A 13,776-nucleotide genomic window follows, 5' to 3' on the forward strand; every position below is an offset into this window, starting at 1 on the left:
GTATTTTTTTCTTTCAATTTCTACCTGCCTTTCCAATCATGGAGTGTTCATGGTAGCTATAACATTAAAACAAATGGAAATACAAAAAGGATTTTACAAAATCAAGATACGGGCAAGATAAGTTTGAATGAGGTGGTATACAAATTTATTCCATAAATAAATAAAATTAAAATCTTTGGATAAGAAAGTTATTGATGTTTAAATACCTGGCTGCAGTAATGTATCTTAACTGCTCTCTTAAAGGCAAGTGAAGTGGGGTGGGGGGTGGGGGGGACCAAATGCAGGTCCTCAGGACTGGTGTTCAGATTTTAACGTTCAGTAAATTCATTCTGGAATTCATACTGGAAGGGGCTGTGTCTCAGCCAGGCATAAGCCATTCAAAACTTTAGAGATTATCTCCAATACCTTAAACTGTGCCAGAAAGAAATTCTGTAGATATAGATGTAGATCAACATGCCCATCAGGTGATCCTGGTATTATGTAACAATTAGCATCCTAACTTCTACATTTTGCACTGAATGAAGCTTCTGGTTTTGTAGCAATGACCCACATGGAATGCACTGTAATGTAACTGAAGTATGGATGCCATTTGTTGGACCTCACCATGAATTCCTAGTGACAAGGCTAATGTCCCAAAGGCTCTGGGCAACTAGGGAAAAAAATCAGAAAGGGAAAAAAAAGTCTTCAAAAATAATATATGAGCCTGTGCATAAAACAAACCAAATAGAGTATGTATCAACATTATGCAAGAAGACAAAACATACTGAAACATGCATCTGCCAAGCAAAACTCTTCAGTCCCAGTATATCCTCCTACTGTGCTTGATGGAACAACGGGAACCATGAATTCTGTGAACTGGAGTTCAGCACAGGCTGGCACCATGCTTGGAGGAAGATGCCAGCCTGGGATGGCTGCTCTATTGCCTTCCACTCCTGATTAGCTTTTAGGTCTCTTTTATATGCTGTACTAATAAGTAAAAGCAGATCAACAAGCTGTATAATGGAAGGCACAGGAGAAGAATAAATATTAGAAGGGTGTTTTTAAAATCTGTAGTCAGCTAGGCTGTGCACTATTTCTGTGAACTGATACCATGGAAAACAAGGCGGTAAATAAAGGATAAAAGGAATAACAGAGGAACATCAAATAATGATAGAGTAAGCTTTACAAATGAGCACTAACTCTGAGATTGTTATGAACTTATCTGGATTGAAAAAACACTGATAACCCCTTACACTGAAAGCCAAGCCAAGCCAAGCCAACCTCCAGATACCCTACAGGATGCCGATTCAATCAGCACTAGTGCAGATTTATAATGCTGCTGTGGAAGAGCTCAGGAATCCGCTTCTAATTTGCTACATAGCACATAGTTTGGGAAATTCTTGGCGTGAAAGGCTATCTGTAATCGCTACCCATTGCTGTCACACTCACTCTCATATTGCCAGATGATTTGTTTTAGTGGTTGTGGGGAGGCTCTACAGCCCTCTAGGCTGACCATGAAACCACACTGCTGGTTTCATGAAGTACCGGTGAGCAGGTTATAGATTGGCAAAACACTTTTAAGAATCATTATTACAAACTATTGATGCAACTATATAAGCCCAACATGTAACTTGTCTGTATTTAACGTTATGTTCTACATGCCTGTGTAAGTTAGAGCAATATTAAGGACTTGTTAGAGTGCTCCAAATATTAAAAGGCTGTTTTTAAAAAATACTTCTGTGGTCTGCAGTGGAAGGAAATAAATTTAGACCATCCTTTAGGCTTGCCAATTTTATTTATTTATTTTTAGTCTTGTCAAAGACACAAGGTTGCTTTGAGCAAATAATTAGTTTTGCATCCCCCTCCCTCCACCACCCTGCAATATTGTCTTTGCGGGTTTTCCAAGGTCTGGATTTCCAGATCTCAGTAAGAAGTAGCCCCCAAAACAGGAACAGAGGAACTATGTCAGATTCTTCTTCTCCAGGTTCAGAAGTCCTGCTGCTTTTGGTGGTAGGAGTCCAACTTATCTCATGGCCCTGGAATGCTCTCATGGGATCCATAGGATTAGATTTATAGCAAAGGCCCCGGTCACTCTGTCAGGCCAATGGACTTGACAGGGATCTTGTTGTGTAGATGGAAAAGGAACCCCTATGTAATCTGCCTTGAGTACCCTAAAAAGGTGGGATATAAATCAAACTATGATGATGATGATGATGACAACAATGATGGCAGCCTGGTTTCATTGCAGTCAGCACTCTGTAAAGAATTCATTAATAAACAATGGGAGGAATCTCATTGCCCTCCTAAAAATCTCTTAAATGATCTCCAATGAATTGCAGCTTAAGACAGCTTATGCCTTATAAAATTCGTTTGTCTTAAAAGATGCTACCAAACTCTGTTCTGATTTCTGTTCTCTTAACTTTCCTTTCAAGGATCCTAGGAACTGTGTTTGGATAAGAGTATTGAGATTTCTCAGTTAGAGATCTCTTAACAATCATAACATCTCTGTTAGGAGATGAAAACATTGTGTGATGTGGGAGCAGGTTGTTAGACAGCTCATTAGTAGGCAACCTGATGCCCTCTAAATGTCTCAACTCCCATCACCTCAAACTGCCATGGCCAATAACAAGAGATTGTGACAGTTAAAGTCCAAAACATCTGGAGAGTACTAGACTGCATATCACTGAGTGAGCTGAATATTTATAGGTAACAAAATATTTTTTTTGGAAATCAGAGTTTTTGAGAATTGTTGTAACTGTTTCATAGGCACTTAGCTCCTTCTGCTTCCATCAGTGGAGGAGACACTTGCCTTCTCCTCTATCCACTAATGTGATTACAAATCTGCTCTGAAGAGCTGGGAACTTTCCAGAGCAGATCTGAGAAGCAGAGAAGAGAGGAAGGAAGTTGCGATGTGTGACTAGAACTGTCCTTGCACAAGATATTATTTCACTAATTGCTTGTTTGTGATGAAAACAAGTATCTCTTGACTGGTATAAGTGATTAGATTCATTATTATACTATACTGTATCATATGCTAACTTTTCATTTTCTCCATCCAACAATGCTGAAGGTGAGTAATAGAACCAATTATAAATAAATGAAAATAATATTTTATTATCTCTAAATATTGTAGTACCTCAAAGTTTAGGTACTGATAGAAAAAATGCATATGACAGAGGTATAAGGCAGAGGTCAGCAATCTTTTGGGGCATAACTGCGAGATCTCATGCAAATTCTAAGTAGCAGACTCCCCACAGAGATTTGATGGCAGAAGGGTTGTCACATCCATTGATTTCTGGAAATATGATGTAATAAGGGATAGGGAAAGATTTTTCTCATTTTTTTCTCACTGATGGGCATCATAGAGAAATAACTTCCAAAATATCATGATAATTTTGTGGTTGTGTCAGAAGAACAAAGAGCTTTGAATCTTGACCTAAACCCTAACCCCCAGCATGTCTCATTTTTTTTCCTTTTTCGGGAGAATATTACAAGCAGAACATTCACCAAAGAACTTCTGATGATGGACGTCAGCCTGTAGTGAATTTCACCAGCAATAGATGCTCACACCTTTTTCTCCATCACCTTCCTGGCAAAGTTAGGATTGTTCCCAGAGCTTGGAGAAATTGAAGCAACGTGTTTATTAAATACATATCCTTAAGCCTAACTAAAGTAGCACTAAATAAAGACTGAACAATGGATTTAAATCAGATGAAATGATTATGCTAAACTGAGATTAAGATTTTTTAAAAAATCCCAGGGAGCATCAGGATTCAAACAGAAAATGAGAATTAATTATTCTAGTTCTTTCCTTTTCATATGTTAATGCATCAAATGGCCACCAAAGCCACAGGGGCTTTCTTCTGGATAACTGAGACCAAAGCTATTCTGCTCCTTTTCATACTAGTGGCCAGGGCCTGGTGACTCACAAGGAGCTGATAATGCAACGGGTGAAATCATGCCCAAATTTCTTTTGCTGACTTTTAGCTTCAGCAGGTCAGCAAAATTTATTCACGCTGACATTCAATCCCTATTTGGGGACTTCTTCATAAACATCCCAGGGGGCAGGTTCAGATCAGAATTCAGCTTTCATGTCCTTGCCTTCAATTTTGAAGACCTGCCAAAAAGAAAATGAACCCATAATGAATACATAAGCTATCTACAGGGAAATTTGCTTCATTGTTTCTGTAATAATTAGATTTACAGTAGATTCATTACCTGAATCAGGACTTCTCAACAAATTATGTTCTCAGGAGATGTGGAGTTCCCCTGAAGCTTCTGAGGGAACCCCAAGGTTTCTAGAAGTGCAGAAGCTATTTCAGAAAGGAAGCCATGCAGATGAAATTCCTGTAAATGGTTCCTTGAAGACCAAGCATGCTCATGAGGATATAACACTGAGTTAGGAAAAAAGAAACAGACTGTGCTATAATGTGGGTATATGGCACTTGTGGATAAGGACTATGGCAGCCCAGAAGCTTCAGACATATTCTGGTAGATCATCACTGAAATAAAATACTAACATGGCTTCTCAAAAATACACTTACTAACATTCATACATTTATATACTTAGAAGGTTACACAGTTACAATAATGCATTTTAATATATAATGAACTTTTGCTTTTACAGGGAACCAGAATAATCAAGTTCTTGGAATCATAGAAATACATTGAATAATTCAAGATGTCTCTCTTGACTCAGCCCCAGATTCAGAGAACAAATCCCAGGCTATGTTTTCTAGTTGTAAATAGGAATACTAAGGATAGGATAGGATAGGATAGGATAGGATAGGATAGGACAGGATTCTTGTGAAAGATACTGAAATCAGGATTGTAATTCATTCTGCATGATAATTAATAGTACAACTGAACATGCAACATAGGTTTAAGAGGCATAGATGCTTTTTAAAAAAGTCATCAACAATTACTTTAATAATACAGGCCATCATAATGCTTTTCTTGATGTTTGGTGTACAAAGCATTAAATTCATTTGTCTGCTTTATTCATTTATCCTTTCTAAATGGTCCAAGGTGGTGGACCTTATTACAGAAAATTTCCCATGCTTTCAGCCTGCAAAGCATAGGCGTTTTGGCAGGATTAGATTGCAGGGAGATGCTCCATGAAAGGTTCTAAAGGTATGCAAAGCGAAAGCCAAACAACAACAACAACAACAACAAAACCCATCAACAACCTGCAATAAAAGAAAAATGTTTCTATTATGTGCAGGCTTTACGAAACAATTAAGCAATAACGAATGCATTAAGTAAATGACTGAGAGAGAGAGGCTGTTTTGCAGCACTATCAGAATTAATGTTGAAATAATGTAGGAAGGAAAGAAGCAAAGAAAATCAACACAACTTTCACAGTGTTGTCATAATTTTGCCCATTAAACTTCCCCAAGCCTCTAAACTGAGAAACGGGATGCTGGTGGGCTCCATTTGGCACCTGGGCCGTACTTTTTGCGTCTTTCTGTTACAGGGAAGAATACTAAAGAAAAAGGCAAGAATAACATCCAAAAAGCACTCCAATTCATACTAATGCTGAGACTTAACACAAGGCAGACTTTGGGGATCGGGTTAATTACCTGCTGGTACTCATTATGTTCCATCCCATTTTAATTATACGATAGCAAAAGCCAGTGCTCCGCTTCATACAAAAGCAGTAATGGCATGTTGACTCACAAATAGCACATGCTCCAAGGCCTGATGGGAGAAGCAGGCTATGAGCTATTTTTTTCACATATAGTGATTCATTTCCTATGAAAGAAAAAAAAAGCAGTTCCATCTGCTCTTGGCTCACAATTACTGAAAGAAGCATAATGCTGGTGATAAGATTCTGCACACGGAGGTGGCAAACCTCAGATACTACCCGTCCTCTGCAGCATCAATTTTGCTTTCATAGTGAAGTACTTGGTGGTGCCAGACTCACCTCTCTTAGTTGACAGAAATGGGAGCCTGGGCCCTTCAGATATTGAATCCTAACACCCATCAGCTAACTCAGTGTTTCTCAACCTTAGCAACTTTAAGATGTGTGGACTTCAATTCCCAGAATTCCCCAGCCAGCTTAAAGTTGCTAAGGTTGAGAAACATTGAGCTAACCCATTGCACAGAAAATTATACAGCAACATCTGGAGAGCCACTGGTTCCCTACTCCTGGGTTATAGTAGTGACTCATTTGCTGAACAGGCAACAAAAATTTGTGTCCTGCTGGAACAGAAGCTAGAGCTGACTGGCTTGTCTATGGCAAAGAATCAGGCCTACATTCCTGCCTGCTTTTCCAATACTATTGTGTTCATTGCTCCCAGCTTGGCAGATTGGTTGGTAACTCACACCTAGAAAATGTGGGGCACCCTCTCATAGTATTATCAGCTGCCCTGTTCTCTGAAAGATGAGAGGTTTCACCAGCATGGTCTACCAGCATTTGGCTTCCCAGTGTAGGAACAGATCCCAGAGACATAGCATATCTCATGTCTTGAAATACTTGATTTATGAATGCAACTACATCCAATCATGTAGGACAGGTAGGGCAGCAGACTGCTGGGGAAATTTGCCATGATTATAAGCATTCTACTTATGCAATGCTCCTCCTCCTCCTCCTCCTCCTCCTCCTTCTGTTGAGCTGCTTTTATGGATATTTTTAGTTTTGTATATTATAAGCTACCCTGAGTCTTGTGAGTAGGCAGCATACAAATGTTGATAGGTAGACAAATAGATAACATTTGCTGTCATTAGATGGGATGATGGCTAACAATTTAGATGGACTTAGAAAGGAAACTGGAAAAATCATGGAGTATTAGGCTGTCAAAACTACTAGTCTGGATGATGATCATCATCATCATCCTAGGTTTTTGGGAAGAACTTGATGTGAATGAAGGCCAACACCACCTAAAGAACTGGCAGCTGTGATTTCATGTTGTTGTGTAAATTAATAATAATAATAATAATAATAATAATAATAATAATAATAATAAATTAAATTTGTATGCCACCTGACTCTCAACAACTCTGGGTGGCTCATTTGGTATTTGTGTTATGACAAGCACCTGACCTGAATATACCAGCTGCATGGGAACAAAATGGGAAAGAGCCAGCATTCCTCTGTTCATGTTTGTGAGCTTCCTGAATTCATATGGTTGGTCACTGAAGGGCACAGAATGCTGGATTATTTTTTTAATCATATGGCATAGCAGTTTGGTGTTCATGCTGCTTTTTCTTGCTGGGAAATCCTTGTGAGGTCCAGCAGTCAGATGTGTAGACTATTTAGCCATGACAAGTCACGTTGCCCGGGGTGCACCATGAGAAGGCTAGTCTACATTGCACCAAGTTGGTCTGAGAGGGAGGGACTGGCCCAAGGTCACCCAGCCAGCTTTCATGCCTAAGGCCGGACTATTACTCACAGACTCCTGGTTTCTAGCCCGTTGCCTTAACCACTAGACCAAACTGGCTCTCTACAGAATGCTGGATTAGATGAACCATAGGCCTGAACTAGTAAGGGTCTTTATATTGTTGCTTGCTTATTCACCTGAATGGATTGTATGGCTGCCATGTAAGTAGTTATATGCACAAAAATCTAGAGTATTGGTGTGGGTGGAGGGGAGTGGGGAGAACACACATAACAATTCTAGCATAGAAGAGGGAGAGTGGGGACAAAAGATATCCACATCCCAAGATGCCTTTAGAGTGCAGAGCTTAAAACTGTTTCAGACAGTACTTCCTTTTTCACTATCAAACCAGCTTTTATTACTTCAGACAAATCTGCTCCCTCCTTTTTGCTGGAGGGTGTCTTCATTCAGAAAGCTCTCTCCATTCAGAATATTCCTAAAAAACCTCGGTTTTGGTAGGCATTGCTTCCCATGGAGGTCCAATAACATTCTTTCCATTAACTTAAATTGAAATGGGCAGCCTAGTGCCCATGCACAGCTCCTGGCCTAATTCCAAAAGCCTTCTGTAAGCAAGCAATGTAAACAAGAAATATCTGTTGTTAGTCTTTTGGAAGCTCTCTGTGCAGAGACTGAGGAAGAAGAAGAAGGATGCTGATGACAGGATTTATATCAAGGCTGACCATATTTCCTTGAGACAAAAACAGGACATTGGGATGGCAAAACGGGACGGGGTGCAGGAATGAAGGTTGACAGTGGCTGGAAGGGCAAGGCAGGTTTGGAGGCAACGGTAAGCTGGGAAGGTGCAGGAGGGGGAGATGTGGCAGTGGTTGGGTCCGGAAAGGCTAGTGCAGGGGTGGTGTCGGGCGGAGAGGTTGCAGGAGGGCTGAGGGTGATGTCAAGCTGGGGCGGGAGGACAGGAATGGAGGCAGCAGGAGGCTGGAGAAGCACAGGAGGGCTGAAGGCGGCGGCGAGCTGGGACGGAAGGACAGGAACGGAGGAGTCTAGTGAATGGTTGTCCCTGACAACCTGTTCCTCTCTGGCGTGCCCTTTTATTTTATTTTCTTCCCACCGTTTTGGCCTGAGAGCCAATTGGCTTCTTTTCTGCTTGGCACGCTTTTCCGACCGTCTTCCACTGCACTGATTGGCGGCAGTGACTCTTCCTCTTGCTCACCGCCAATCAGCTGTTCCTGCGGTTCCTGTTTTAGGTTTCCCACCGGATTGAGAACTACTGCCAAGGGGTAAGTCAGCCTCCTTTTCAATTTCAATTTCAGTTTTTTTCCCGCTTTTCCCAATAACGGCTCCAACGTTTTTAAAAAAACAGGACAAAATGGACATTTATATTAAAACGACGGGACGGTTGGGAAATGTCAAAAAAACGGGACTGTCCCATTCAAAACGGTACGTATGGTCAGCCTACTTATATCCCATCCTCGCTCTGTTAGCTCAGTTTACAATCAAAGGGGGTTATTCCTTTTAACTTCACCCCAGCCCTGTAGGATGGTTTAGGCTTAAAAATGGTGACCGACTGAATATCACCTATCCCTTTTTTCATGATGAATAGAGGTTTGAACCTAGCTGTCCCCAAACCCTCTTTGACATGTTAAATAGCCTCTCAGTGACACACTGATTTAAGCACAAGTCTTGGAGCACTAGTGATTTTTTTTCCATGTATTTTCCTGAAGTTATATAGAATTCTGGGCTGGGATAATTATCTCAGATTTCTCTTCTTTTAGTACACAGAGTGCACTGTCTGCCATTGACACACAGGACTGGGGTTGCCTCAGGTTTCTTCTATGCTTACAGCAAGCTAGAGATAAACAAATTATATTGAGATCAGGACAAGGAATAAACATAAACTCAGTCCACTGGCAAAATGCATTTTTGAAATCTCTGTTGAATTGTTGGATTTTTTTTTCACTTGAAAGTCTGGTGCCTTCGACTGTTAACTTGAAATGGAGATTAAAAAATCCCATAATATCATTAACCAAAGTGCCAGGGAGGGTGGCTAAGATTATTTTAGAACTACTGCAGTAAGTATTTTTGACAATCTATGTATTGAAAATCTTCCCCTATAAAATTATGCAGAGACCCCCATGCTGTATATATGATTAGGATCATTTTTACGTTAAAAATAAATTTTACTACCCAACTGTATTTGTACTCGACAATAAAATAGTGTGATAATGTCTTTGATCTCTAATACATAAAATTGCTGACTTACTATGAAAACCTTTAAAGAAATCACTTTATTGGTGATGCTTCTGGCATCCATAGCCAGAGCTTGGAAGAAGAAATTTCCTCCAAAGGGTCAGAGGAAATTTACTTTTTCAGTCAGACTTAAATTATGCAGTGTGTTTATACCAAATTAGTGAAATATGGCACATGTATGTGTTTTCAATTCATAGGAAGTTTGAATTCCCAGCACCAGAAGTGCCTGCAAATTGGTTAGTCTTACCATGAACTACAGCACACAAACCATTGTCTCACTTTCATCCCTGAGAATAAAAATAATTTGGTTTCTTGTATGGACTAGGAAATGACCAATCTAGCGTATGGGTAGATTTGCTGTTATCTCTGTGCCTGTCCCACATTCTCCTTTTCACCTATTCCATTTCGTTCCCCTTTATCCTAATTTTCCTTATTCCAACCAACAGCCAGTTATCACTTTATGGCTTCTGACAATGCTCAGTTCTCACACTGCTGATTTGGGTGGGTGAAAGGTTATCCTGTAAGGTTTTTGTACTTCTGTAAACTTTAGGATTCTCCATGTCTGCTACTGCCTCTTGTGCATGGATCATGCTGTTTTGGTTACATTTGAAGCTCTATTTAGGGAAATAAATAAGAATCTTAAGGCACAATTATGATTATGGTAAGTATATTACTGTATTTCTATCTATCCAGCCACATATACGTATATGAATGTTTTGTATGTGTGCATATCCACTGCATGTACTCCCTTTGTTCTCTGCTTTGTGCATCTGTGCACAGCTGTTCTCTTCTCTCTTCTCTGTGAAATGGCCTTATTATTTTGGACACTAATTCCAGAAGCAGGAACATTCACAGAGCAAGGTTAGTGCTTCTCAATGGTGGTGCAACTGAATGTGAGATGCCCTGTATTTTGCCACATATTGTATGTATCTTGTTTTTAGCATTTCTGTGTTTTCCTCTCCCCATTATTTTTCTGCTCAAGTACACTAGTTACTATAGAAACCAAGACGTCACTGAAAAAGGCAGGATTTAGCAGCAACAATGAATATAAAGTGAATGCAATTTATATAATCTTTTCCTATACTTTTTGAGGGTGGTGATGAGATAATTATGCTTCATGGAAATGTAGGTATACCAGAAAGTCACTAATTCATCTAGTATTTTATATATTTAATCAGCTGCCAGAAAAAGACCGTTTAAATCCAAAACAGAAAAGGGGGGGGGGGAGATATGTATTTCAATTGTTATTCCATAATGTTTAACTGTTACTCCATAATGTTCTATATAATGTGTGCAACCCTTTTTTGTTTGCTTCCCATTGAAGGGGAAAGGAACTGTACTGTAATCGAAGCCCCAGAGGCATTGCATCCTTTATTTGCACTGTTTCACACTGAAACCACAAAGAAAAGCTGTGCTGCATCATTAAGTACTTATAGAAAACAAACCGCCATTTCCCTCTTGGTGAAAAGACCGCTAATTTATAAGGAACATGATCAGAAATGCTCACCTTGAATGTTGGTGAACAAGTATTGGCAATCCTGTTTCTGCACATTACGCATGCATGCCTATGCATTGGGACTCAACGTTGTAGTCTCATTTAATGGGAGGGTAACTGATCAAACACCCCACTCCTATGAACTGGTAGCAGTGTAATAGCATGCTTTGTGGTCTTGTGCTGCACACTCCATTCTAAGCACTCAGGTGCTGCATAGCAAATCTTGGATGAGTTACAAAAATGTGCTTGTCAATTACACATACTGTACAACCTCTATCAGGCTGAATTGTGGGCAGATTGCATTGGCAGAAACTCTTGCATCATCCCACCTCCTGGCATCTCAGATTCACCATTGCTTCCTGAGTCAAGGTATGGGGGTACCTGTCTATTCTCTTCAACTTCTTCAGTGTGAAAGGTGACTTTGCTGCTCCCCTATACAGTGGCCATTTCCCCTTACTGCAAGGATGAGGGCCACTGTTTGGAACATCCACTGTTGAACTTCCCCCATTGGCAAGCTGGAGGAAGTGCTGATCAGGTCATGTGATTCTGAGAATTGAAGGAGGCTTGTTAATGCAAAAGACTATTGACAGAGAAGCAGTAAAGTTAATCAGAAAATGCAGCATATTCTGCAGTCCAGTTGCTTCTGTAAGTATCTGTACAAACACAAACCTAAGTGGTCCTCCTCCTCAGCAGGTGGTAGGAAGCTGACACCTGTACCAAGACATAATTATGAAAAGATGTCTTAATATACTAAACTGCCAAGCTACCTTTTTCAGGCAATGCAAAGCACCAGCTTAAAGCATGCTGTCATGTCCTATTTGCAATAGATGTGCAAAGCTCATGGATGCAACTCTGAATCTATCCTAAGAAATTAGCCAGTATGGAGGAAGATTTCATTGAAGTACAATGAACCTGGAAGATACCTACAGGATGGTTCTAGTTGGTCTCAGAAGGTGCCAAATACTTGGACTATTTTAGGATTCTGACTTAAAAAAAACAGTTTGCATGCTCACAGCAACTAGTGTGGTGGGTAGTGGTGAGTGAGGAGGGTAGGGCCACAGTAGGGTAGTTGTAGAGGAGTGTGGAGGTAATCTTGAAGATATGCAGAAACAGCTAAAGCAAAATAAGAGACAACTCAGTCCTGGGAAAGGAAAAGATGTGAGAAAGAAACTCAGAATAACCCCTCCTTGAGTCTGGTACGAGAGGAGACAGAGGGCAGACCTTGCAGGCTTTCAAGATTCTGTTAATATATCCTACAACAATAAAGTAGAATTCCAGTAGTCCCTGTGGTGACTGTTTCCTGACCTGGCCTATGTCGAAGGGCTGGCATCAATCTTGAAAGCCTCTTCACTTTTTAATCAGAATCATTAAACCTTGACTTTGATCGTGGAGATGTCATCAGGTCCTCAGGGCACCCATTGTCTGCAGAACAACCTGCTGAAGCATTGTTACAATTTCAACAGCAAATACATATGCAAATAACACACCTCTACCATGCTATGAGTCAACCAACAGAGCAATTGGGGCAAGGCTTGCCTTAAGAGAGGAGCAACTCAACAGTTTGCAGCCTGACCAGTATTACTTTGCTCTCATGGAAGTTTGCTGGAATAGTCTGGAGGACCCTAGCATCAATTTCTGACTTTTAATATGACCCAGTGTGAATTGATACTGTGAGTTGGCCAGCAGAATTTCCTTGACATCTCTCCAGGTTGTCTTTTGTTCCCAGTCTGCTGAAAGAACGGGCAACCAAATGGGTGGTGACTTTCACTGAGGACAATGATCCATTGCTGGATAATTACCAACATTTCATGCAAACATTTAGAGCTGCTTATGATGGTTAGAGCAGGAGAGAAAGAGCAGATTCACAAAATGAAGCAAGCCGATCACAGAGTTTGTGAGTATCTGTTGGATTTCCAATTGTATGCCAGAGATGTGGGGGTGAAATTAACTTGCTTTGACTGACTAGTTTCAGGAAGAACTTGCTGATGAACGGAGAGATGAGTTAGTGAGACAAAGCACACCAGAGAATTATTGTGGTGGTAATTGATGGGCGATTAGAGTTGTTGAGGCATGGAGGAAACAGAGCCAGTTTGGTCTAGTGGTTAAGGCTCCAGGCTAGAAACCAGGAGACCATGAGTGTCATGTTCACCGTTCCAATGTTACCGTTACATCGTAACGTTTCGCATGTCATTTGGCTGATGCGTGTTTCATCTGGAAGGGGAAGAGGATTCCATCTCGTGGGATTGTTATATGTTGGCAGCTGGATTGGAATGTGTTTGGGTTATCTCGTGTGTTCAAGGTTCCTTTCCCAGGACATCAGCAGAAACGGTTACTAGCACCTGGGGGGGGGGGGGGAGTTTGCAACGGCAGGGCAAGGGGAGGGATTACGTTTGAGCCGAGGGTTTTTAGTTTGTATTTGGCGTGCTTTTGCTCATTCTCAGCTTTCTCTGTATTTGCATACTATTCTTTAATAAATCAGATATCATTAAGTTCCTGCTTGTGAGTCTGAGTCTATTAGGGTAGGCAATCCTTACATAAAGCTGAGAATCTAAAAAAAAAATTTACTGTTAGCCCCTTTCCAGATTTATTTTGTGAGGGAGAAGTGCTAGCGATGAGCAAACAAAATCCCCAAACCATGGAAAGCGAGGAATCGAGCGAGGGGGAACCCGACTCCACGGTGATAAGAACAGAGAGGGTCCCTACTCAGGACCTCTC

At 40.7% G+C, this 13,776-nt stretch overlaps 1 long non-coding RNA gene across 1 annotated transcript; it reads right to left on the reverse strand.

The window, feature by feature from the left end:
* Positions 1–491: 491 nt before the first annotated feature.
* LOC134492238 (uncharacterized) lies at positions 492–4,381 on the reverse strand. The gene is made up of 3 exons (XR_010067407.1): positions 4,198–4,381; positions 3,472–3,595; positions 492–649 (listed from the first exon to the last, which is right to left on the reverse strand). It is a non-coding gene; the product is annotated as an uncharacterized LOC134492238 (long non-coding RNA).
* Between the last annotated feature and the right edge of the window lie 9,395 nt (positions 4,382–13,776).

Source organism: Candoia aspera, chromosome 2 (assembly GCF_035149785.1).
Source record: "Candoia aspera isolate rCanAsp1 chromosome 2, rCanAsp1.hap2, whole genome shotgun sequence".
NCBI classification, from domain to species: Eukaryota; Metazoa; Chordata; class Lepidosauria; order Squamata; family Boidae; genus Candoia; species Candoia aspera.